The 24,736-nt window shown below is 38.6% G+C and overlaps 1 long non-coding RNA gene across 1 annotated transcript; it reads right to left on the bottom strand.

Moving 5' to 3' along the window:
- Window positions 1-1,502: 1,502 nt before the first annotated feature.
- On the bottom strand, window positions 1,503-24,554 carry LOC129199774 (uncharacterized). Its single transcript, XR_008574740.1, has 3 exons — window positions 24,053-24,554; window positions 20,832-20,938; window positions 1,503-1,676 (listed from the first exon to the last, which is right to left on the bottom strand). It is a non-coding gene; the product is annotated as an uncharacterized LOC129199774 (long non-coding RNA).
- Window positions 24,555-24,736: the final 182 nt, after the last annotated feature.

Raw genomic sequence — 24,736 nt, 5'->3', positions numbered from 1 at the left:
TCATGTATGCTCCTCACTCTTGCCATGCCAAATATCTGCTAGGCTTTAAGAGAAATTGTGAACACTGATTTTATTCCTACCTGCTTGGTATATTCACCTGAACTCCAGCTATTTAAAACCTCAAATCTGTGTCTCCATAAAAACAATACTCAGAATTTTGAAGTAAAATGCAAAAACAATAGTCTAATTCTTTCCCAAAATTTTACAAGCCCAGGAAATACAGATGTCACCTGTAAAACTAAAACAAATCCAAAGACATGAAGCTATGGAAATCCTTAAATAAATGAAAACCTTAATTCTGTCTATAGCAATGCCATAAAGTAATGACAGAATTCTCATTAATGCATAATGGTATTTGTGTTTCCAGGCTAAATTAAACTGGACTTTAATACCAAATTAAAATGTTTTTCTCCATAAGGGCAACAATTACAACAAAGGATTTAACCTGTGCACAACCTATTTCAAGACTGTCTTTTAGAGTCTATAAACAGGTTAAGACAATGTTGCTGAGATCTCCCTTTGTATGGTTAGCTGGCATTCAGAAGCTGGCAGGGAAGAGATGAACATTTCACGGATGAACAGCTTCAGTTGCAAAGGAACCTGCACAAAAGAGAATTATCCTGGTCTCAGACATGGTGAATGCGGCATCCCTTCTCCAGGGCAGAAAGAGGATAAGCAGAATGGAGTATGTTAGCTAAAGGTTAGTTCCTCTTTGAAAGAAATAACCTTTCAAAAAAGTCAGGATTTAGCAGTGTTAAACGATCTTCCTGGTAAATTTAATTTAGAAGTCAAAGTGGAGCAACCTTCTTTATTAGCATCTAATTTAGATTATGAAAATTCTGTTTGACTGTTGTGCACAGCCTGTGAAAAGGTTGCCAATAAATTCCTGTTAGCAAACTTACAGTGTAACACAGGGCATTACATGAAAGACCAAATGAAAATTACATACTAATAAAATTTTAAAATGTGCTGTCTCCTTAAGGAAGAGACAATGTGCCAACTTCATACAAAATATAAAATTTCAGTATAACATTCAAATACCATACAACGTATTTTTTCAAGATGGCTGGTAATGTTTCAGGATTCCTGGCAGTGAGTGACTGAAGGAAGCTAAAGAACATGTGGGTTAGAGAACTGACATACAGGATATAATGAAACACATATAGATCAGAGTTCTGCATTTATTGTGATAACTATTACTTCTAGGACTGAAAAAGTGACCTCTGCTGTGCAATAACATCCACAGATCCAGACAGTGAATTCTCTGTTGCTGACTCTTTCAGTTCCCTTATGATGCACTTTACTATGTAGAAATTAAGCTATGCATGGTGCCACATCCTATGGCTCAACACAGCTGACTATAAGATTGACAAGGACAGAATAACCAATGGGAGCAATAAGCACAATATCAGTATCATTTTATTAACACACTTAAGAGACACAACATGGCCCAAAGACTCACACGGAACCAGCAAGAGCCCGGCCACACCCGGCACCCAGACTCTTCCACATGCTCTTCTGTGCCTTAGTTGTCTCTTCCCTGTGGGCTCCCATCTTCTAAACTCTTTTTCCATCTGACATGCTTATGGTTTCCCGCCAGTACTTGTTCCCTACTTCATCGTAGTCCTTACAGTGTACTGTGCAGGCTGGCTGTGTAAATCTGATTTAGGTTCTACCTGTTAAAGAGGGAGGTGGAGAAGACAGGAAAGTGAAGAGCTGAGAGACACTGATAATTCAGGAATCTGAGTTCTCAATATCCATAACACATGCTTAGTCCCTGTACCGGGCATCTGTGCCAAGGCACCGGCAGCAGGGGCTGTAACCACAGCCCCTGTGAGGAGAGGCCAGGGCTGCCCCATGCTGGACACAACTGGTTCCAGCCGGCTCCAACCCACCCACCACAGGGCACAGCTGAGCCTCTCAGCCAGGGTGGTGCCACCTCTGTTTCCTCTATGTGGAAATGTATTTAAGAAAGGGCAAAAACATCAGAGAGAAGAGTGAGGGGGAAAAAGTGCAAGAAACATCCCTGGGGATCCCAAGGTCAGAGAAGGAGGTGGAAGAGGTGCTCCAGGTGGAGGTTCACCCACAACCTGTGGAGATGACCACAGCAGAGACCCATTATTGCAGCCAGTGGAGGACCCACTCAGGAGCAGGTTTATCCTGAAGAACCACAGCTCATGGACAGGACCAAAACTGGAGCAGGGGCAAAGCATGAGGAGAAAGGAGCAGCAGAGGAGCTGTTATGGGACCAACCCCAATCCCCATGCCCCTGCACCAGGGATGAGGTGGAGAGGTGGGTAATGAAAAAGTGGAATTGAACCTGGGCAGAAGGGGAGGGGTAGAAAGGTGGCTTAGGTTTTTGTCTTTTTTTCTCACCATCCAATTCTATTTTAATTGTCAATAATGTACATTAATTTTCTTCAAGTCAAGTCTGTTTTGTCCATGACAGCAACTGGCAAGTGATCTTCTTGTCTTTATCTTGACCTGCAAGCTTTTTCATCTCATTTTCTCTCCCTGTACTGTTGAGGTAAGGGAATGAGAGAGCAGCTGCAGGGGGAGGCGGGGAAGGCTAGTCGCCAGCCAAGGTCGGGCCACCACAGTCCCTTAACTCCTAACTTCTATCATGTGAATAGATGACAAGTTACTAACATTGGTAAGAATATGTAATATTTAGGTAACAAAACTTCCTAGATTAAACAAGTCAAAATAGAGGCTCCCCATATTTGGCTATTTGGTTTTTCAAGAATCAAAACACCATGAATTCCAGCCAGACTGAATTTCAGTGTGATACCTTGGTTACATTTCCCCACCAGTTTTGCTAAAAACTCAGAAAAACTATCCTGGAGTTCTTGATTATGTGAATGTAACACCTAGAGAATAAAAATGCTGTCTTTTGCATGCTGTTTGCTGTTAAATTTAATGTGTTCTTACTAGGTATAAAGTTATTTTTCATTCCCAATCCTTTGTTTTAAAACTAATGTTGCAGGTAAGTCCAGATGAAAGGCCTCCTTCAGTACTGAAGTGCAAGACATCTCTTTCTAGATTCAGAGGTATTCTGGAGTCCAAAGTAGCTTTTACTTGCTCTAATTAATAAGGGAATATTTCAGGTTCACCATAGGACTACTGCCTGCGATTTCCTACCCTCTGGCAGAAGTTTCACAGGGGAAAGAAATGTTCGTGCTTCTTTCTCATTGAGAATTTGTGAATCACACTATCTTCTCCTTAATGTCCTTAATGTCCAGCTCCGTAATAACTCTCAAAGTTGTTTACCAGGCAGATCAGCTCTTAAAGACTCATTTCAGACTTTGTTTTGCTGATAAAATTCTGTGATGATGATAAATACAAATCCTTTACTAAGAACTGAGAGCTCTATATAGTGTTGTACTTTACTCAGGAATCCACGGGAACTAAATTTTGGGCATAATTTTCACAAATCTTCAAGAGAATAAAATACTATGTTAACAAACACAATAGTGGGAGCAGTCAATATATGTAATTATTTGCTGCCATCTTAAAAGAATGCATCTTTAAGATGGCAATAGTCCTTGTAAAATCCCTCTGTGTAATTAACTGGTGCCCTGTTTAAAAACACATTGTCTAATGATTTCATAAGAGCTTCCGTCTGAAACAAAAATAGCGCAGTTACTATTGATTGGTAAGAAGTAAACTGGGCTGTCCCCCATCCAGTTGCACAGTTTCCGTTGACTGAAGAACTCTTGGCCTAAAAATCAGATTTTAAACTGTAAACATCTTCCAAGTACTGCAAATTCAATCAGTAAACAGCTACACTAATCAAGTAGACTACCTGATCTATCATCCAAATCCAAAACATTTAAACTAAATTAAAACTTTTTCTTTCCTTTTACATATAAGAAGAAAATCTTTAGCTTCTTCATAGTTGCCAGTTTTGCCACGTCTTGTGTGATATGAACAGAAAAACATCTATAAATTATGCTGGTTTCAAATCATGTGTACATGATTTCACAGAAAGCTGTGTTACACAAATATATGTGCATAGTTCACTAGTCTTTTGGATTAAGCATAGTTCTCTCTGCAGAGAGAGTCAAAACATTAACTTTAATTTAAAGTATAGTTACTGACTTTAATAATCAAAATAACAGAACCACTTCCTAAAACAGCCAATAATAGAAACAGGAATAATATCTCTGGTTGGTGGTGGTTTTGATTTTGCTTGTTCGCATAAAGTACTTCCTACTCCATGGAATACACAAAGTGAGAGACATAGACACGGACACAGAGATTTTTGCCTCATATTAAATATTGTAATTAAACTATTCCTTAAGCTAAGATGAGATAACTTTTACCTGAGAAGCCCGAGGATGAATATAATAATTTTAATTTAATCTGTTAATTGGTACTGGCTGTCCATCAAAAGATATTTATGATGGCTAAGTTTGTTCCTTAACAAATGCTGTGATACCATGAAGGTCTCCTCTGAGAAAACAAAAAATGGGAGGACAGAATAAACAAAGACGACTTAGCCTTTTTAACATTAAGAATTAGGATGAGTTATTTTTCTGGTCAGGAGAATTTATTCACACTTATCCAGGAGCTGTATGGATTATGCCTCTAGCCCAGGCACAACTGCGAAGCCTGAGGGCCGTTGTGGAGCAAAGCCTCCCCTGGCTGCAGTGAGGGTTCAGGAGGAGCAGATCAGCTGAGCACAGGGACCTGAGACTGGGAAGCACCCCCACGGCCACAGGTCAGACTTACGCCAGTGACCACCACTAGCCTGCCCTCTGCTGCTTGTGGTCAAAACAAGAGTGTAACATCAAAAGCTGTTAAATATGTGATAAATATTTTGACTTAGCAAGTTGTCCTGGTTTCAGCTGAGAGGGTTAATTTTCCTCATAGTAGCTAGTATGGGGCTATGTTTTGGATTTGTGCTGAAAACAGTGTTGATAATACAGAGATGTTTTTGTTATATAGAGATGATGTTCTTGTTGCTGAGTAGCACTTACACAGAGTCAAGGCCTTTTCTGCTCCTCGCACTGCCTTGCCAGTGGGATGGCTGGGGATGCACAAGAAGTTGGGAGGGGACACAGACAGGACAGGTGACCCAAACTGACCAAAGGGATATTCCATACCATATGATGTCATGCACAGTTTATAAGGAGCTTGGGGGAAGAGGGAGAGGGGGGGTGGCGGTGTTCGGAGTGACAGTGTTTGTCTTCCCAAGTAACTGTTACACATGACAGAGCCCTGCTTTCCTGGAGATGGCTGAACACCTGCCTGCCCATGGGAAGTGGTGAATGAATTCCTTGTCTTGCTTTGCTTGTGTGCACGGCTTTTGCTTTACCTATTGAACTGTCTTTATCTCAACCCACGAGTTTTCTCACTTTAACTTTTCCAGTTCTCTCCTCTATCCCGACGGGGGTGTCCTGTCCCACTCAGTGGGCTAGGGTAAGGTTAGCTTTTTAATTCTCTGCATGGTACTCAGGAGTAATCACAATTACTCTAGAGGTTCAAACAATTCACAAATTTACTTAAAACTCAGCAGAACTACAGAAGATAGTGGCTTGGCAAAAGTTATGACAATACTTAAAACTCAGCAGAACTACGAAAGGTAATAGCTTAGCAAAACTTGTGACAATATTATCTTAATGTGCCGAAAATGAAGTTAGAGACAGAGAGAGTGATGGAGAGGAAAAGAAAGAGAGAGAGAGAGAGAGAAGATATCACCACCCTTGGATCCAGAGATGTTCTCTGCTCGTAGTTGTAGTCCTCAGGTGGTGGGCGCATGCCAAGAGCTTGTGTTTCCCCTTTTTATAACCCAAAATGCTCCGCATAGGCAGGGGTCTGTCATCACTGAGCAGGCGCAGTATGTGCTCAGGAATGTTCCAGCAATGAGTCACTGCGTTGTGGGGGTCTTAGGGGTCTCACTGTCCCCCCCCCCACTTCGGGGTTGACTGAGTGATGGCCTTTCATGGGCATGCACGCACAGGACACAGATGGTGTTTTGTCTACATGTTTCAGGAATAGGAGAAGGGGCTTACAAGACAGGATCCTGCCTCTGCAGGTTCTGTCCTTGGCCGAAACGGATGTCTGTGCCATTCCCTCAACATTCCCTCAACATTCCCTCATTATCAGCTTATCCCTGCTAGGGTTAAGACAGATGTTTGTGACATTCACTTGTTATCAGGACCTTATGGGGGGGAGTGAGTGAGCAGCTGTGTGGTGCTCAGCTGCTGGCTGGGGTAAAACCATGACACAAGTATGTTAGTGTAGGTTTTTCTACACGTTTCAAATATCTGTATGGTAGATACTTTATAATATGTGTTGTTATGTGATTTGACCTCATCATTTGAGTTTTGCTATACTAACTACCTGGGATATACTTTGATCATAGAATCGTAGAATCACAGAATGGTTTGGGTTGGAAGACACCTCAAAGATCATCTAGTTCCAACCCCCCTGCTGCGGGCAGGGACACCCTCCACTAGACCATGTTGCCCAAAGCCTCATCCAGCCTGGTCTTAAACACTTCCAGGGATGGGGCATCCACAACCTCTCTGGGCAACCTCTTCCAGTGCCTCACCACTCTCACAGTAAAGAATTTCTTTCTAACATCTCATCTAAATCGACCCTCCTTCAGCTTAAACCCATTACCCCTTGTCCTGTCACTACACTCCCTCATAAACAGTCCCTCTCCATCTTTCCTGTAGGCTCCCTTCAGAAACTGGTAAGCTGCAATGAGATCTCCCCGGAGCCTTCTTTTCTCAAGGCTGAACAATCTCAACTCTCAGCCTGTCCTCATAGGAGAGGTGCTCTAGCCCTCTGATTAGTTTCATGGCCCTCCTCTGATGTTTATAGAGAGACCATAGAGAACATTTCCATCTCTAGGTGCAGTAGATTTGATTTTGTAAGCTTTCAGAAAAACTTTATGAATTTAAATTAACACGTTTCCTGTTTACTCCTCACAGAAAAATCTGCCTTCCTCTCTTCACTTATTTCTCTGTTCCTAAGACGAAGATGCTGACATGGCAAATCAAAGCAACAGGCAGTGTCTGGAATGCTATTTCATGTCAGAAGAAATGAGAGGCTGAGAATTTAGCTTAATGTTTTCTCAGTGACAGCTTTGTATCTGAGATTCCTTAATACAGTCTTGATTAATTAACCTGTTATTTAACTGATTAGAGAGAAAACATCAATACTAAAAGCTACTATCTAGGTTGCAAACAAATACATGTCCAGAAATAGAAATTCAATAAAGTCACTCTCAAATTAACATTCATCTTTTCAAAACAGCTACTTGCTGTATGTACTGAAGTCTGTTCTCATGCTCATAGAACAATGAGAGCCCTAACTCATTCTGTTTTACCAGACCAGAGCAACTATGCCTAGGACTACAGAGAACCATGAAAATAGGGCCGTAGGATACTCCACTTACTCCACAGTAAATCACAATATTTTCTGCACTCCTGCACTATCATTATTAAGAGAGCAATGACTGTAATGGGTCAAATCTGTAGCCTCATCGATTCTCAGAGCTCATCAAAGGCATCTGTTCTATGTTTTGAATCCAGAAAGGTAGTGAAAGTTGTGTAAATGTCCTGTAGGTGTTCAGACCAGCCAGATACATATTGCATCTTAACAGAATTGTGGAGATTTCTTAGGAAGGCAAATAGTGGCATTGCCACAGAATGAATCATCTCAGCAGGCTGCACAATTTAAAATTTTCAAACCTATCTACCTTGCTGCATTTAACATATGCCTGAAAATCAGTGCACAAAACCCCAGATCTTCAAAAATAAAACAGGTCATGATTTTCCAGTTTTCCAATCAGCCTAGGTACTCATTGTTTATGGAAGTTCAATTTGCATTTGAATGCTTAACGTCTTTCATTGATAATAACTCTCCTCAGAATCAACTTTCATAGCAGCAGGATGTTCCAGAGCTTGCTCCACACCAAGACCACATACACTGCAGGGTTTCTTTTGAGTCTGGAGCACCACTGCCAAAATCAAAATGACCTCCACGAGATACTGACCAAAGAAAAGCCCATGACTGGAAAACTACTCAGCTGTGAAAAACTCAACAATCAAAGCAATGCAGTGATATCTGCACTAAGCACGGTTTCAAGATAAATTACAAAAACAAAAAAGGCACTTTTTGATTTGAAAAGTTAAATTTTACTTCCTAGGTAAGATAATACATATGGTCTGGCCAAATAAGTCTTGTGTCAGTCATGGATCTACATTTTCCCACATTAGGGAAACAATTTTGGTTATACAAGCAGATTCTCAGCCATGAAGGAAATAGGTTCATTTAAAAATCTGAGTCCAGATTAGAACCTCCACTAACAGTGAACAGTAAATTTTTTTGTTTGTTTGCTTATTAAGATTGATGAAGCATTGTGGAACTGATACTGACAGAGTAACAGGGTAACATTAATGCAGACCATATTCCTTGCCAAGTGCATGTGTGTCGCTGAAGGAATATGCTGAAAGCCCAGAGACAAGAATTTCACCTATGTGAAAGCAAGCTTACAGGAGCCAGAAAAAAGGATAGTCTTTACTGATAGCTTCAGGATAGTTGAAGAAAAAAAAACCACTGGCAAATTCTCATCATGCCAATTCAGAGTTATTCTTTGAAAAGGGTCTAATAAGTGGATGTAAATAGCTGTGACTAGAAAAAAAAGTAGAATGCTCTTGGATGTGCATTAATCCTGATTGTGATGATTTACACATAGCACACCACCAGAATGCAGAGATACCATCTGGAGTCACCAGACATGAAACTATAAAATCATCCATGTGTTACATGACTTACTGTCACGCCTTTAGAATAGGTATCATCACAGTCCTAAGTGGTGTATTTAGGTCACTTCATCTCCAATTTACTTCAAAACACTTTTGATGAGAGAAATGGCAATTGTAATTATTTCACATAGTGCTAAAAAGATGCCTTCTGAAGTGAGGAAAGAAACAAAAACTTAAAAATACTAGAGTCCCCCCTTCCACCCTTATGAATAAGGGCTGTCAGCTTGCAAGACAACTTGCAAGCTTGTGGCAAGTATTGTTTCATGCCTGATAATCTGTCACAACTGAATTATAAATTATTTGTGGTAGGATAATTATGTGATTACAGAGGGAATCAGGAAAGGCATCTTCTTTTTTAACAATTGTATGAATAGAGGAGAGCCTCTTTTCTCATATATCCATGTTCCTCATGCAAACAGAAATGAAAAAGTTCATGCAGGCTGAATGAGTAATGAACTGACTTGTATTTATGAACATCATTATTTACACAGCTGTGAATTATATTACAGCACCAAAATGGTTATATAAACAAAGTTAAAGAATAACTCAACTGACTTACTGATGTTAATGCTTAACTTTTGTTTATAGTGAATCCTTTGAAAAATACTGCTGATAATAAATAGCTATTCCACACTGCTACTTTTCAAAATTCACTAACAATGGGCTGTGATCTGTTAAAATAAAATATGAGGGGGAAAAAAAGTATTTCATTTATCTGTTAATGCCTTCTCTATTAAAGACACAGAAACTTAAGATTTAAACTTCATAAATTTTCTCTTCATAATGATAATTTGAAAAAAAAATACTATTGGCTAAATAGCACCTTGCCTGTAGAACTAGTATTTTCAAACAAACACAAGAGCTATACATAGATTCATAGATAAACAGTCACTTTTCCCATTTGAGAAAACAAAATGTTTTTTAAAAGTATTTGTAAATTTTTCATTAAGTGCAATAAGAGATTTGACTGTTTACATGGAAACAAATCCATTGTATTCTACCAGCTTGTTCAACCACATCATCTTAATAGGATGGTCAAAAAAATAATATTCTTCTGCCAGAAGACAATTTTTCCTATTCTGCTTTTCATCTAATTTTGAATTAGGGATGTTAACCCTAGTGAGGATTTATAAACCCACTACCTGAAATCTGCTTTAGCTATAATAAGAGACATTTTGTTCACTCAGCAACAAAACAGGTTATGAAGATTTCTTGGTATTTCATGACTGCCATCTGGTTGCCTATAGATTTTCAGATTTGGGTTTCAAATTTTAAGAACTAACAGCTGGGTTCACATGGAGCCTAATCACAAGAAATAGCAGCTTCAAGCTTTTGCTGGACATCAGAATGAAGCAAAGTAATGAACAGGCCTCTTCTTGCTACTTTACCTTGATTTGTTGTCAGATAATTATTGTTGGGTTTTTTTGATGGACAAAAAATCATCAGCCAAGAAATCTTATCAGAGTATTCACTAATTTACTGGGAGACAATGAATACATGATTTTTTTAAAAGTTAGGTCACTTCAGTAAGTATCTAAATAGGCATCCCAAATGTCTAATATAATCCATCCAATTTCAAAAAGTCTGGATATTTTATTTCAGTGGAAAAGTCTCGATATTTTATTTCAGTGGAAAAGCCTAGTGATTGACTAGACTCTTAGTAATAAGGATATTGCTGGTGAGTATGATGAACTTCTGACAGAATACCTTGAAGGGCTAGACAGTTAAGTGCTTCCAAAAAGGGGGTGGGAGGGGGGGAAGAAACTAAGCACATGGTAGAAAGGGCCATATATTAAAAAGAAGATAGCACAGAAAAGTTGAAACTTTGAAGTCAAAGTACAAAGACTACACTGCTGTGTTTATGCCAGTAATTCTGAAGGCAGTTGTAGGGAATAATCCATTTTCCTAGCTCTATGCAGAAAAGAGACATTTGTTTCATGAAAGACTTACAGTTCTCTTAAGAACCAGGTACACAAACTGCAGAGACTCAGCTGAATGCTAACAGACTTCCCAATGGAGAGAGCTAAGTTTAACGGGAAGAAACAAAAAGGAGGAATGTGTTACGTGATTTATTTATTTTCCCTACCTGTCTAAGACTTACAGTTTTGAAGACACAACTGTATGAAAATATTCCTTAAGATAACTTTGCAATAGTTATGAGAATTTCAAAACTGAGGATAAAGCCCCAAACTCACTGAAGTCAAGTAAAATTTTCCATTCCCTATGATGATGATGTTAGAATACAAACATCTCCATTCTGGAATATAGATACAACTCACCTAGTACTATATCCTGTGCCAGATAATGGATGCCATTAGGTGCGTTTGATGAGGGTATGAAAATCCTGTACAAGGCTAATTTGCTAGAACCGCCTTCTGAAGAAAGTTCCACCCTAAAGCCTAAGAAGCAAAGGTTGACTTGCTTCTTTGAGTGTGGGACTTTATTCCACCTAGAATCCCTTTTTTTTTAGATCACTTTAATTCTAAACAATCATTGCTTGTAGAATTAAATAGTATTAATTAAATAATGGAATTGCTAGAAAAGAGTATTCATTCTTTTTTAAATGGCTTCCTTTCAGTTACATTAATGATTATCATACTCTTATATAATAAAACAGACAGAAAGTGGGATCTCATTTCCCTGCTCTTTAGCACCTGTTATTTTCCAGGGTTTTTTCCTGTTGTTTAGGGTTTGTGATTTTATTCTCAAGAGGAAAATAATCTCCTTTTTCACTTTTTTTTTTTGTTTGTTTGTTTGTTTTAGATTGATGTTTCTCCATTATCCTCATTATTTTATTTGGCCTTAGTTTCACCACTTCTGGAATATCTATTTTCAGATGAAATGCTATAGACCAGATTCCAGCTAATGGTGAGCAATTTATTTACATAATGACATTATTAAAATTTTCAGTATTACTTTTCATTCTATCCCTAGCGGATCTTGTCCTAACATAAAAGTCTCTGAATATTGATCACAAGAATATGTGCATGAATTAAAAATGTCAGATAATGTGTTATTAGAGACTGCTAAAGGAGTACTACTTGCCATAATCAGGAGTGACAAGGCCATATACAATGGATAGTCTGCTTCAAGGATCAGAAATGCAAACACCCACATGTGTGTTAGTTTGGTATTTCTTATTAATAATAATGCATAGTTGGGAGAATCATGTGCATTATGGTCCTTAGATCCATCAGCAAGATAAACGGCAAGATATCAGCAAGATAAATTTGTGAGGAAAACAAAAAATCCACAAACCCAAGATAATTATAATTATTATAACATAAGTAACCAGAATGTTTTGGAATTGCAGATTTGAAACAGCTTCCACAGAAGTTCTAGTTCATAAACAGATGGTTTTTTTCATTTGTACCATTAATCAAAGGATTGAATGGCAAAAGGAGAGAACTCATTTTCTGCTGGGGTTAATCTATATTTTCATAATGTACTCTGTTTTCCTTCTAGAACGTTTTAGCTCTGTATTTGTACTTTAAGTTTTTCTTTTTCTTTTTCATTTCCATCTCTCATTACAGATCTTATTCTGCAATAGCCCACTATTAAGTCAGTCAGAAAGGGAGCAAATTCATGCTAGTTATTCCATCAGACTCTGAAGAATCTGTTATGCTTCAGGTTTCTATGATAGTTCTTAACCTGCATGTTTGTCAGGCATATCATTCTGAAAATTGAACTTTTTGATTTAATTTTTCCTGTTTTCTGTTGTCCTGAAGGTAATTTTTAGTAGTATTTGCATGAAATCTGTCATTTCTGACAGATGTAGTGGGGGAATTTAATTTGTGCACATATAAACTATAGTAATTATAGTTGGCTCTTTCAGTAGCCTTATTGATGAAGTGCAAAATGTTCTTAAAAGTTTGAGTATTTTCCATCATCTAATTTTATGTAATGGCTTGAAATATGGTAAGATTAGTAATAGTATAGACTAAACAAATCCAGGAAAGTACTTTGTTGTTTACATGACTAACAACCATATTTGGCCAAGTAACCAACATTTGAAAGTCATATTTGGCAAAAATGTCAACATCTGAAATGTCTGAAAAAGGCATTTACAAATACAATTTATAAATGTTTTTCTAAGAATTATATGTAGGCAGGTAAATGCTCTAAAGGTAGAACTTGTTGCTGGGTCTGCTCCATCTTCTCATGTTTCTATGATGCTGCAAGGACCTCCAAAATTAGTGTCACTATTGCCTACAGGGGTGGTACTTAACCAGCTTTCCAGGAAATTGACATGGACTCATCTGCCGCAACCAACATGTGCCTAGACATTGGGCCTAAAAGCAGAAAGACTGCTATGAAGAATATGTACCTTAAAGCCAGGAGACAAACAGACCTAGTGTGGTCTTTCCTGCTACGCAAAATTAGAACAGACTTCTAAAGGGAGAAATTATTTCTCTTGCTTTTTACTATTAATGATCATTGAACATTGCTTGGACCAAAAAGAAAATAAACTGGGGAAAAAATAGACCATGAGTGGAATCAGGGGGAGATTAAGAATCTTTTGAGTTCGCACCCAGAAATGTAGGGACAAATGGAGAAAGCTTGAACAACACTTAGGGAAAACTCTCATCTGATGAAGAAGGAAACACTCAACAGAACACAGAAGACTGTGAATGATCTGCAGCCAAGAGTCAGTGCTGCAATTTTACAGAGCTAAGTCCCAGATAAAAAACATGAACCCAGTTTGGATCTAAGACAAAATAGCCCAAGCGTGTCTGCTAAAATACACAGAATTAAATTTTGGCAAACCATCCACAATAAGTGATTCAAAGATGTCATCTCTTCCAGGCTATCACTTAGGAAGAGCAATAACCCTAGAGAATCCAAATACTACAAGAAAAGATGAGAGACGCAAAAATCATGCCGTGCTCAGAATCAGAGTTCACAAAATGATAGTACATGGATCTGCACGTGAATCGCCAGTGAAGACAATACACAGTATTTGGAGAAAGATGAAAGAACTACACTGAAATGTATCATTTTGCAAACCCCAGCAGAGCATCCACAGCATGGACAAATCAGTTAACAAGAGAGCTGTTAGTTCAGAGGAACTCTTCAAAAAAGCTACAAGCAGTGTTGAAGCAAAACGAGGAGTCTAGTAAGTTTGGCACAGGTGAATAAAGTTATGTTTGTAACAGTGAATTAGTACTGAAAAAAAACCCCAAAACTGAGCAGTAGGAAGTAAATAGGTGAAACTCAAGGCTCAAAGGCTTATCTTTCTGAAACATTTGTGTCAAATGCTTGAGGAAGAGCATGTATTCAATTTATAACAGCACTGAGGAAAAGTACCAATTACTGGATTCAAAACATGTCATGTCCACAGTTTTCGCAAGAGGTTGTTCTCACTGATAGAACTGATTCCTCAACTGTGGACAAGTTCAAAGAGTAATTGCTCTCGGAAAAAGGGAAGCTGTCAATAAAGCATAAAGTAAAGCTAAAGGCACCCAGTTTTCTGCCCCTGTGAAAATTCTTCTGACCTCAAGGAAGGGGATGAAAAAGAAATTGGATAGGTTCACTTCTCTGGGAATTATAGAGCAAGTAGAAAAAGAAAAAAAGGCTTTTATGCTGGTTTGTCACATTAGTGAAAGCAAAGGAAGGAAGCAGTGAGGAAAAAAGAGTGAAGCTTTGGCTTCAAAATATGCTAAAATATTGCTAAATATAGGTGTGAAAAGATAAAAGTGTTTCCACTCCTTGTGAGTAGAAAATACTGGAAGATATATTCCTTGCCAAGTATTTTCCTAGGCTCCATGAATCAGCAGAGTTCTGGACAATGAAACAGAAACACAAAGTTTGCATTTGCAGACTCTCAACATCTGTTTTGGAGAACAGTTTCTCCAGGTAATAAGCAAAGTAATTCACAGGAATATATAACCATTTTTTAATTGTATAGAAGGCAGTAAAGTTCACTGACCTTTCATTTTAATTGTGAAGGAAAAACAGTAGATGTCTATAAGCAGACACAATAAACACTTCTAGAAAAAAGCTGGAGCTCTTGGACTAAAGTTTGAAAAAAAAAAAAATTCCATAATACAGACATACCACAGGTGTTATTTAGTGTAGCAAGGTGTTAATAAGTTAGTACAACAAAGGCGTACAGGGGGATGCAACACAATATAGAACTTAACCAGCATGGGCAAGGAAGAGCTGAAGGAGCTCCTCGGGAGGATAAACTTCTTGTCCAGACCAGTCATCCAAGAATGATACAACATCGAGATGCCCGATGAACATGCTGTGCAACATTGAATCACAAAATCGAACTCGCAACTTAAAGAGATTTGCCTTTTTAGAGGAGACCACAATAAGACAGTAAGAGCCAGTAAGGAGAAAATTAGATTTCTACAGTGCCAGCGAAGACTCTCAGAACAATATATGGGTGTAAAAAACTAGTGACCAGACACATACAAGTTACGGAGCTTTTGAAGCAAAACGACAACAATGCAAATTCATTACATGCAAACAGAAAAGAAAGCTCTGCCTTTCCCTGAAGTTTTGTACATATTTTTGAAGTTTTATTTGTGGGAGACAAACAAACTGAAACTACCTCTTTTTGGCATTGCCAGTAAGGCCAAACTTTATAATGGAATGCTTTCAGCAGTTTTCGCTGCTGTAGAAATTGAAAAATCTCATGGTAAATTCCCTCTACTGTGACTCCTATGAGTTGCCTTTTGAGAAAAGGGGTTTGAGACATGGACTCCGGTCAAGATTTTGCCTCAGCAAATTACAAGCCACTGATGTCACCTGGGAACAACTTCTTCAGAGAGCTGTAAGCAAAAATCTGATACTAGACCAGGTATCTGAGATAAATGAGGATACATAATGAGGTGCAAAAGCAAATCAGAAATGTCACTATGAGATAAGATCTCAGGAGCTACTAGTGTTTCTTAAAAATTATCTGTCTACCTGGCAGGAAAGTGTCATCACAGACAGCAGTGATGTTACAAGAGATTGCTTTACCAATAATGTAATCACTGTGGGAAAAAAAAGAGGTCACACTCCCTATCTGATTTCCTTTTCTACATTGTGGCATGGTTCTGCATGAGAAGTGTGTTTTCCAGCCCCTAATGTATGGAGGGACTCTCTTTATACCAAACACCACTCACAGGTTGTTACAATGGGTGGAGGGCGCTCTTCCTGCATTGACACCAGTGACCCTGCTGCAGTGACATTTCTTCACAATGTTATCACCTTCATGGACATAAACTGGAGAGATACATGTAGCACATTTTTTTTGTTTTCAGCAGGGCAGGAATGGTACTATACAGTAATAACTTGACCCCCAGGACAACCACAATAACTAAGCAAAGTATCATCTAGCAGTAAAGGTAAAGAGAGAGAGAGAAAAGGTGATGTGGGTGAGAAGGAAGTTAAGACAGGAGCAAAAAGGGAATTCAGGTCAAAAGCAGTGGGAAGGTTAATACAAATAGAAAAGAAGGGAGGGAAAACAGACAGGAACCCAGGGGGGTGGGGGGTGGGGTAAAAAAAAAAAAAAGCAGGACCAAAGGTAACAGAGGCAGAAACGGTCAGATGGGAGAGAAAAGAGAAGCAGAGGGAAAAGGAAAAGAAAAAAGGCAGAAGGAGCAGAAGGGCCCGGAACCTGTGGAAGGCTGGAACAGAGCTGACGGCTTGTGCATGTCTGCACACTCCTGTAGCACAAATGATACTTCTCTCCTGATACTGGCAGATTTACACCCCAATGCTGGAAGCTTCCTATTAAAAAAGTAATTTTTAATTGCAGACTGTGCCATAAAGCATTCACTCAGGGGGTCTTTTTTAAGCTTATGCAGATTCTTTTTTCAGGAATTACCCAGGTCTTGAGCAGTTGACCTTGAAATCTTAACATTTTTGTATGTAATCCATTTTGGATGTTACATATACACAACAGAGAAACAGAGAAAGATGTAATTATTTGACTGTCAAAATGCAGCTACTCTTGTGGTGAACTTGACTTCAACCTTCATATCATATTTGCCAGCTGCATTCTATAGTTACTCGTCATTTTCACACATCAAGTGCACCTTAGTTCCTTTGTTCTAATGCTCTAAAATATAGTGCAGAGCAGCTGGCCAGATTGTTCATTTTGTTTATCCAGAGCTCAGAGAAAATGTGAACATCTGAAATCTTATTAATATGCTTAAAAGGTAAGACAATCTCAGTCTTACTTCAGTATACAGTCTGCTTTTTTAATAAAACATTTTTCATCTTGCTATGAGAGGAGGTGGGTTTTTTTTTAATTGTGGCTAGGGATTCAGTATGGGTAAAGTTTCATCTCATTTAATAGTGCATCTGATTCATGCTCAGCATTCATGCTTGCCTTTCTGAAGGCAAAAGATGGTGCTATGTACCATTTCTCTACCCACACTAGGAAGACTTGATCAACCTCTGTAAATAATACATTGGCACTAATTTCTGTGCTTATGGCCAGAGGCAAGATTGCATGGTGTCTGCTAATGAAAATAATTGTGAGGAGACAGAGGACAAAATAAAGAGACAGTGAGAAATAATATCAAACTTTTAAAAAAACCCTTTAAATTACAAATCACTGTCTACTGTTCACTCTTAATTTGTAAAGAAAAAGCCAGCTGACTCTAAATTAGAACTCAGTGAATTATTCATAACAAATAATTTATTAATCAAATTTCACTTTTTCTATTTAGGAACTAAGATCAAATTTCTCAAGTATATTTGATATTCAAAACTTATCATGTATTTCTTCATTTAATACTTTTTTTACTTCTACACAGCAATCATAAGCAATATGGTACAAATACCAAGATAGAAAAGATTTTGTAAATTGGCCTTGATGTTGGGGCTAGACAATGACTTCACTGGGTCCAGAATTCCACCACTTTAAGTTTCACAGGCTATTTTGTAAGCCCACAACAGGGTGATGTCTGTCACATAACTCAAATTCAGTGTAGAATCTGAATTTTTATTACCTCATTCAAATGTATCATTAAGACTGATACTGTGTCAACACGACAAACATCTCTACATAAAAACTTCTAGTCAACTCTAATCACAATGAAGGAATACTGAAAAGCACAGTCATGCCTGAATTAAAGGGGGGTTTGTTTTTTCACTGGCAGTTTGTACATGTGGAAAACCTGGTTTTATTCTGGCTCATCTTATAAATGTTTTTGGAGCTAAACTGTATGTATAACTTAATATTTATTATGCCTGTCTGGACTCTCTTTTCGTCATGTTCTTTCCTCTTTTCAGATTTTCATTCTAACCAAATTGCTTTCACATGTTAATGAGCTTGTAACTAAATCACATCATTGAATTTCATTGGCCTGGGGCAAGGCTGACAAAAATTGGGACCCTGTTGAGTGTTTTCACTTCTTCCCTATCTTGTTTTCTCCCCAAAGGTGGGAGAGACAATGCTTTGAGGTTTTACTCCCTGTTGACTTCTCTTCCTGCTTTTTCTAGTGTTCATCTTCCGTGTTTGACATCACAGCACAGGGAGTTGAGAAGAGCAGCTGAATAGTAAAGAGCCAGCTGGCTAAAAAGATCCTTCCTCTCTCTAATGCCTCCTCCCCATGCTGCCCCCATTACTTCTGTATTGTTCTAGATGCTTGCAGCTGGAACTGCCACCCATTTTCTGTTTCCATGCTAAGTGTGAAGAACCAGGAATAAGAATGAGTGGCAGGGCATTAGCAAGGACAAGGAGGCAGTGCTGTGAACACAAAAATTCTGCTTGCCCAAGGGCCAAAGAGAGCTCCCAGCCCTATTGCCATCTGATGTGAGCAGCCATAAAGGTGGCCTGGTTAGAAGGAGAAAATAAGTGAACAGAAGAAAATGTCTACTGAGAAATTTCCTCCCAGCCTGGGAGCTGTGAGCCTGGGAACTAGGCTTTGGAACCAGAAACATCCTTGAGAAGTGCATCTGGCTTCTTCAAAGTACAGTTTCAATACCCAGAAAGCAGAGACATCCTGAGCTGCCATGAATAACCACAAAACCAAGAAACACTAACAACAACATATTATGTAGAGACGTGGAAACAGTCCAGAAAAATAAAGTGGATCTGAAAGAACAGAAAACATCATCATCATTGGCTGTTACAGATGAAAAATAGAAATTAACAGCACCTATTGGCAGGTTGAAGCTGCGGTGTCCTATGCCCTCTTATCTCAATGATATAAAAGGGACTTAATATTTGTCCGAAATGGAGCCTCTGAGAACTTCCAATATGACATCTACTTTTCCTTTCCTAAGCAGGTTGAATTGCACACAAACTTTCTGCAAGATCTTGGACTCCCCCTGGGGATGCCTGGCTGGCACTAGACTCCTGTCATGACCATTTTTGAGATGAGACTCTGTCTGTTATCTTATTGGTTCCCTGTTTGGACCCACTTTTTGTAGGTTTGTGTTCCCACCTCTGGGATGTTTGGGTCCCCCTCTGGGATCAGCTGGTCCTCCCCTTTGGTAGGGTCTGGCCCCTTCTGAAATCTGTATAATTCACTTGATACTGGTATTCTATATATCCATATAAGTAATTTATTGTAAGTATATCTGGTGTCATATTGTTGATAAGTTTGTTCACTAATGGTAAGTTTATAGTAAACTGTAATAACATATACCTACTTGGCTGTTGCTGTTATGTTGATTGTTGCAGTATAGCTGGTTGCTGCTATTATTTACTGCTACCACACTACTGATTAGTGCTACATTATTGATGTATAATATGATATGTATGATTTCTATACTTATATATATGTATAGAAAGCTATCAGCAATCAGTAGCAGTAAATAATAGCAGCAACCAGTTATATTGCAAGTGGTGATTTTTTTGTATTTGTGGTAATCTGTAATAAAGTAGAGAATTGTACAGAGTAAAGCCTCTGTATCATAGAATCACAGAATCATTTAGGTTGGAAAAGACCTTTAAGATCATTGAGTCCAACCGTAAACCTAGCACTGCCAAGTCCACCACTAAACCATATCCTTAAGCACCACATAGTGTCCTTGTGTATTACAGAAATCTATGGTTATCTTATTTATGCACCCACAGGCCAGATAACCCTTTAGGTCATGACACCATCATTCCATCATCTGTCCAGGTCATTGTTAGTAACTTGGAGATCCAACAACTCAAGAGTCTGTCTCTTTTGATCTACCTTCTCCTTCCCCTTCAACACCTCTCTCCATCCTTTAGTTAATTTGCCAGCAATTCATCCTCTCTCTTCTCCCAGGCTTACCAAACAGTTTTCTGGCACATGAACAATTTTCTTCCTAAATCCATTTTCTTCATTTCTGGCGTCCAAATAAATTCTCTCCACAGGACCCCTAATCATTACTTTAGTCTATCACCTATGCAGCCTCCTGCGCATCTTGTAATTTAACCAGCTCCACAATCAAACATCTCCCTATTAGTTAATGCTCAAACTATAACTCCTATTATTTTTATTATCATTACTACCAATAATAAAGACAAAAACATTGGGCAGAACTCTTCAAAGTCTTACATAAACTCATTTCATTAGAGCTAGAAAAAATTTTCTGCAGTACAACACAGTATTTTAAATTCATTTGGCACCTATCACAGGAACAGATTACATGCCCTGGGACTAAATGAATACAGGAGGCATTCAATATAGTCTCACATGCTTTGGCATTTGGGCATTACATCAACTGACCTCAGGTACATGTAGACAGAGCCTTGTGCATCCTGCAGCCACAGCAATCATTTGCTGAGCTGTAGGCCAATAAATCAAGAATTATCTGATGCCATGGACAGTGACAAGAAGTCAGTTTCTGTTATCAATTTTTGGCTAAGGAATTATCATCTGTTTTAGCAGCCCTGTTTATCCTTTTATAATCCTCTGTCAAGGACTGAAAAGGAGTCTGAATAACAGCAATAGGAGATGGTCCTTTTAAAGCTATCTTCCTAAAGAAATGTGTGTCATGGGATAAATAATTCGAGTGTTTGTGTGTGGTTTGGCAAAACCAGCTTTGTACAAATGACAGAGAAAACATGAAAAGGTGTAAATTTTTTTCCTGCAACTAAGTTCTCACTAGAGCAGTGTGTACCTTATTCTTTCAGGTCTATATATTGAGTTTATGAAGAACTGAGGTGGCAGTGCTCAAGCAATCAAACCAATGGGAGAAACATCACTGGGTCTTCTCTTTGCTTCCACCTTTAAAAGACATAAAATGGAATTCATGGTATAATTTTTTGTATGACCCATTGCTGCAGACCCCACAGAGGGATTAATCAGAAGGAGAGTGATCTACACAATTATGAATAGGATGAAAGGTGATCTAATATGCAACCTCTACTACATTAGCTTTTTTAAGTGTTTGAGAATTTCTGGCCTGAAAGGAACTTGGCAAGTACTATCTAACATTAGCTGTCTACAAAGGAGAATGAAGTAATGTTAAGATCAAGTGAAGTAACAGTATATACCCACTATCTATTTTTGTAGTTTACTACTATATTCTTAGAACTATAAATGGAACCATTTAGGGTAGGGTTGAGAAGGATTAAAAATATAAATAAAGGTAGCTGAAGACATATACTTGACTAAATAAGACCTAAACTAAGTATTTTACTGCTTTCTCTTATCCACACTGAACAACCTTTTTGGGTTGGGAAAGTAACCTGAATACTTAATCATATTTCCCCTGAAGATCTTCTCATCACAAGCCTTTTGCCAAAACTCTTGAGTTTATTCCAACTATATACTTCAGAGCTGTCTGACAGTACCCATGTTCAGCTTTATCTTATTCTGAAACAACAGCACTCAGTATTTTAGAGTCTGACTGGCAAGCACCACTAATTTGCTGGATATTCAGTATACTGCAAATGATCTTCAAATGTAACAAGATCTGGGAGCTTTCAATCTATAGGAAGATTGCTCCTGCATTAAAGAAAATGTCAAAGGTAAGAAACATCTTAGCTGGAAGAAATTTGTACATCTTATGATAAATTCAGATACAGACCACAGTATTCCAGTTTACTTTTGAGTTTCAAGTATTCACACCAGCCACTGAAGGAATTGCTCATTTTACTGAATAGATTCCACAGTGTAATGTTGCTTTATCAATAAGTATATATTATTGTGTAAAACACAGGATAATTTTTTAGGTAAAGAGAGGTAAAGGAGTCTAACTGGAATCCAGTGGAGGTAAAGGAGTTTAGCTGGAGGCCAGCAACTAGTGGTGTACCGTGGGTCTCAATATTGGGTCAAATCCTGTTTAACATCTTCATTAATGAGCTGGATGATGGGGCAGAATGTACCCTCAGCCTGTCAGCTGATGACACCAAACTGGGAGGAGGGGTTTATAGGCCAGAGGGTTGTGCTGCCATCCAGAGAGACCTCAACAGACTGGAGAAATGGGCTGACAGGAACGGAATGTCATGAAGCAACAAGGGGAAGTGCAACTGAAGAGGAACAACGCCAGCCACCAGTACATGCTGGGGGCCACCCAACTGGAAAGCAGCTTGGCAGCAAAGAACCTGGGGGTCCTGGTGGACAACAAGCTGACCATGAGCCAGCAGTGTGCCCTTGCTGCTAAGAAGCCCAATGGTGTCCTGGGCTGCCTTAGGAGACAAGCCGCCAGCAGGTCAAGGGAGGTGATCCTTCCCTTTTACGCAGCACTGGTGAGACCACACCTGCCATACTGCGTTCAGTTTTGTGCTCCCCAGTACAAGAGACATGGGCATACTAGAGAGTCCAGCAAAGGGCCACCAAGATGATGAAGGGACTGGAGCACCTGTCCTGTGAGGAAAAGCTGAGAAAGCTGGGACTGTTCAGCCTGGAGAAGACAGAGCTCAAGAGGGATCTCATCAATGTGTATAAATATTTGAAGGGAAGGTGCAAAGAGAACAGAGCTAGGATCTTTTCAGTGGTGCCAGGTAACTGGACAAGAGGCAATGGGCACAAACTGAAACACAGGAGGCTGTCTGAACATCAGGAATCACTGTGAGGAAACACTGAACATCAGAAATCACTATGAGAGTGATTCTGCTCATCCAGCCTATACTTTAACAGCTTGCCTATGAGGATCTTACGGGAGACAGTGTTGAAAGCCTTCCTGAAGTCAGGATAGACAATATCCGCTGCTGTCCCCTTGTCATTCCATTGTACAAGGTTATCAGGCTGGTCAAATGTGACTTCCATACAAAGGTGTTACAGAGGTTTAAATGGTCAAAACAGATGACTAATTGCCATAGCAAGCTAAAAATTTAGCCTCTCTTACATCTTCAAGAATATTTTGGGAAAAAAAGAATATATCTTTCCTGAAGCTGTTTTTCCAGCAAACCAAGCCCTTACTGACTTTTGCATTATTCTGTGCTTTAAACAGAGCCAGACAACCAAAAGATGTCCAGAAGAAAAGGTAATTTTTTAAAATTATGTTTAAAACAATGGATAGACAAATATACGTCAGACTACAGTTTCCTGGTTTGTGCTTCAAGTAGACACTATCGCTTCTTAAACAAGCACGCCTGTATAAGTATTTATAAAATAATGATAAACTGTAAAACTTCCATCATTTTGAATGCTATTTAGCTAAAGAAGCCCCAAGACAAAAGTAAACGTCAATTATAGAACATTATTTGGAAGCCATACGAGTTTTAAATTCACTTTTAGTAGTCAAGTTCTTAATTGCCACCAATATTAAAGTATGAAAATTCGCTTTTTTTCCTCAGAAGCTGAAAATTTATACTAGCAAAAAGTAAAACTGTTAAATCTCTATTTGTGCTATATGTGTACCTTCAAAGCTTAATTCTCTGAGCTTACTAAATTTTTCTCTTCAGCAAAAAATTTTTCATAACCCAAAATCAATTTGGGAGACAGTATTAATTCTCAGCATATCATAGCACCAGAATAAGACATGTGACACTGCTCACATTTTTTTTCTCCAACTCTTTCTTACAGGCACTCTTCAGTATTTCTAGCTTCTTTTTTATAGTAGAAATCATGATGAGCAAATCTCTGAAATCAGAGAATGCGAAAGGTCAAAATATATCACTGTCATTTTACATTTACTTGCTCTTTCAGTAAGTATCTCTATGTATTTCCTATGTTCTTCATCAGAAAGAAACCTGCAGGTGTCATTTCATCTTGATTACTGGTTGTAATTCTACTATTTCCTACAAATATAGCAGGACCTAATTCTGTTATGAAACAAGAATCAAACACATCATTTTCCCAGGTTTAATAGTCTAATTGTAATACAAGAAGTGCCTCTTGGATTTCACTACCTAGAATCCTTAACACAAAGTAGAATGATTAGTAGCAACTCACCGCAAGGTCTCCATCTTCTCTTACCAAAAAATATTCCCTTGTGTGTGATATACCGCACTTGCTGCAATCCTCCTCTGCATCCAAATTTGCTCTTTTTCAGTGCATCAAACTTGCTGCTGTCAAAAGCATATTATTTTCTTGCCACACTTACTGAGTTAGTTCCTCTTTACAGCCAAATCCTGGTTTCTCTTAGCAGGAAAGTTCTAACTTTTTGTCCTCACTTTTAAGGCTTGTCACAACACTCTTCTTCCCACCTACGTTTCAGTTCTCATGTCCTCCTACACAACTAATGAGATGACAGTACTTATTACAATTTCCCTGGTTTATTGTGCCCCTTCCTTTTTCTCCCTTCCCACCTTGTAAGAATACAAAGCTGGATCAGAAACTAGCCCAATATCTGATTTCTAGCCCTGACAATAAATGTCTGCCTCTGCTTTTTCATAATATTTGTGTTTTCATTTTTCTGCTGTTTTCTTTTCTTCCTTTCCCAAATTGGTTCCCATGTGCCCATCTAGTTTGTAGGATGAGATAGCTGTAAGACACTAACCCTTCAAACTCAAAAAACAGGTGTTTGAAAGTAAAGAACTTACTCAAGGGTGTTGAAACAGCAGTGCATGGTAGGAAAAGGGAAGCCAATAATAGCAGCTGTGTCCCATAAGCAGAACAGCTGTTAAATGTTTGTGC

Source organism: Grus americana, chromosome Z, assembly GCF_028858705.1.
Source record: "Grus americana isolate bGruAme1 chromosome Z, bGruAme1.mat, whole genome shotgun sequence".
Taxonomy (NCBI): Eukaryota; Metazoa; Chordata; class Aves; order Gruiformes; family Gruidae; genus Grus; species Grus americana.
Note: the sequence above shows the minus strand (reverse complement) of the source record. Positions and strands in the feature narration are given on the sequence as shown.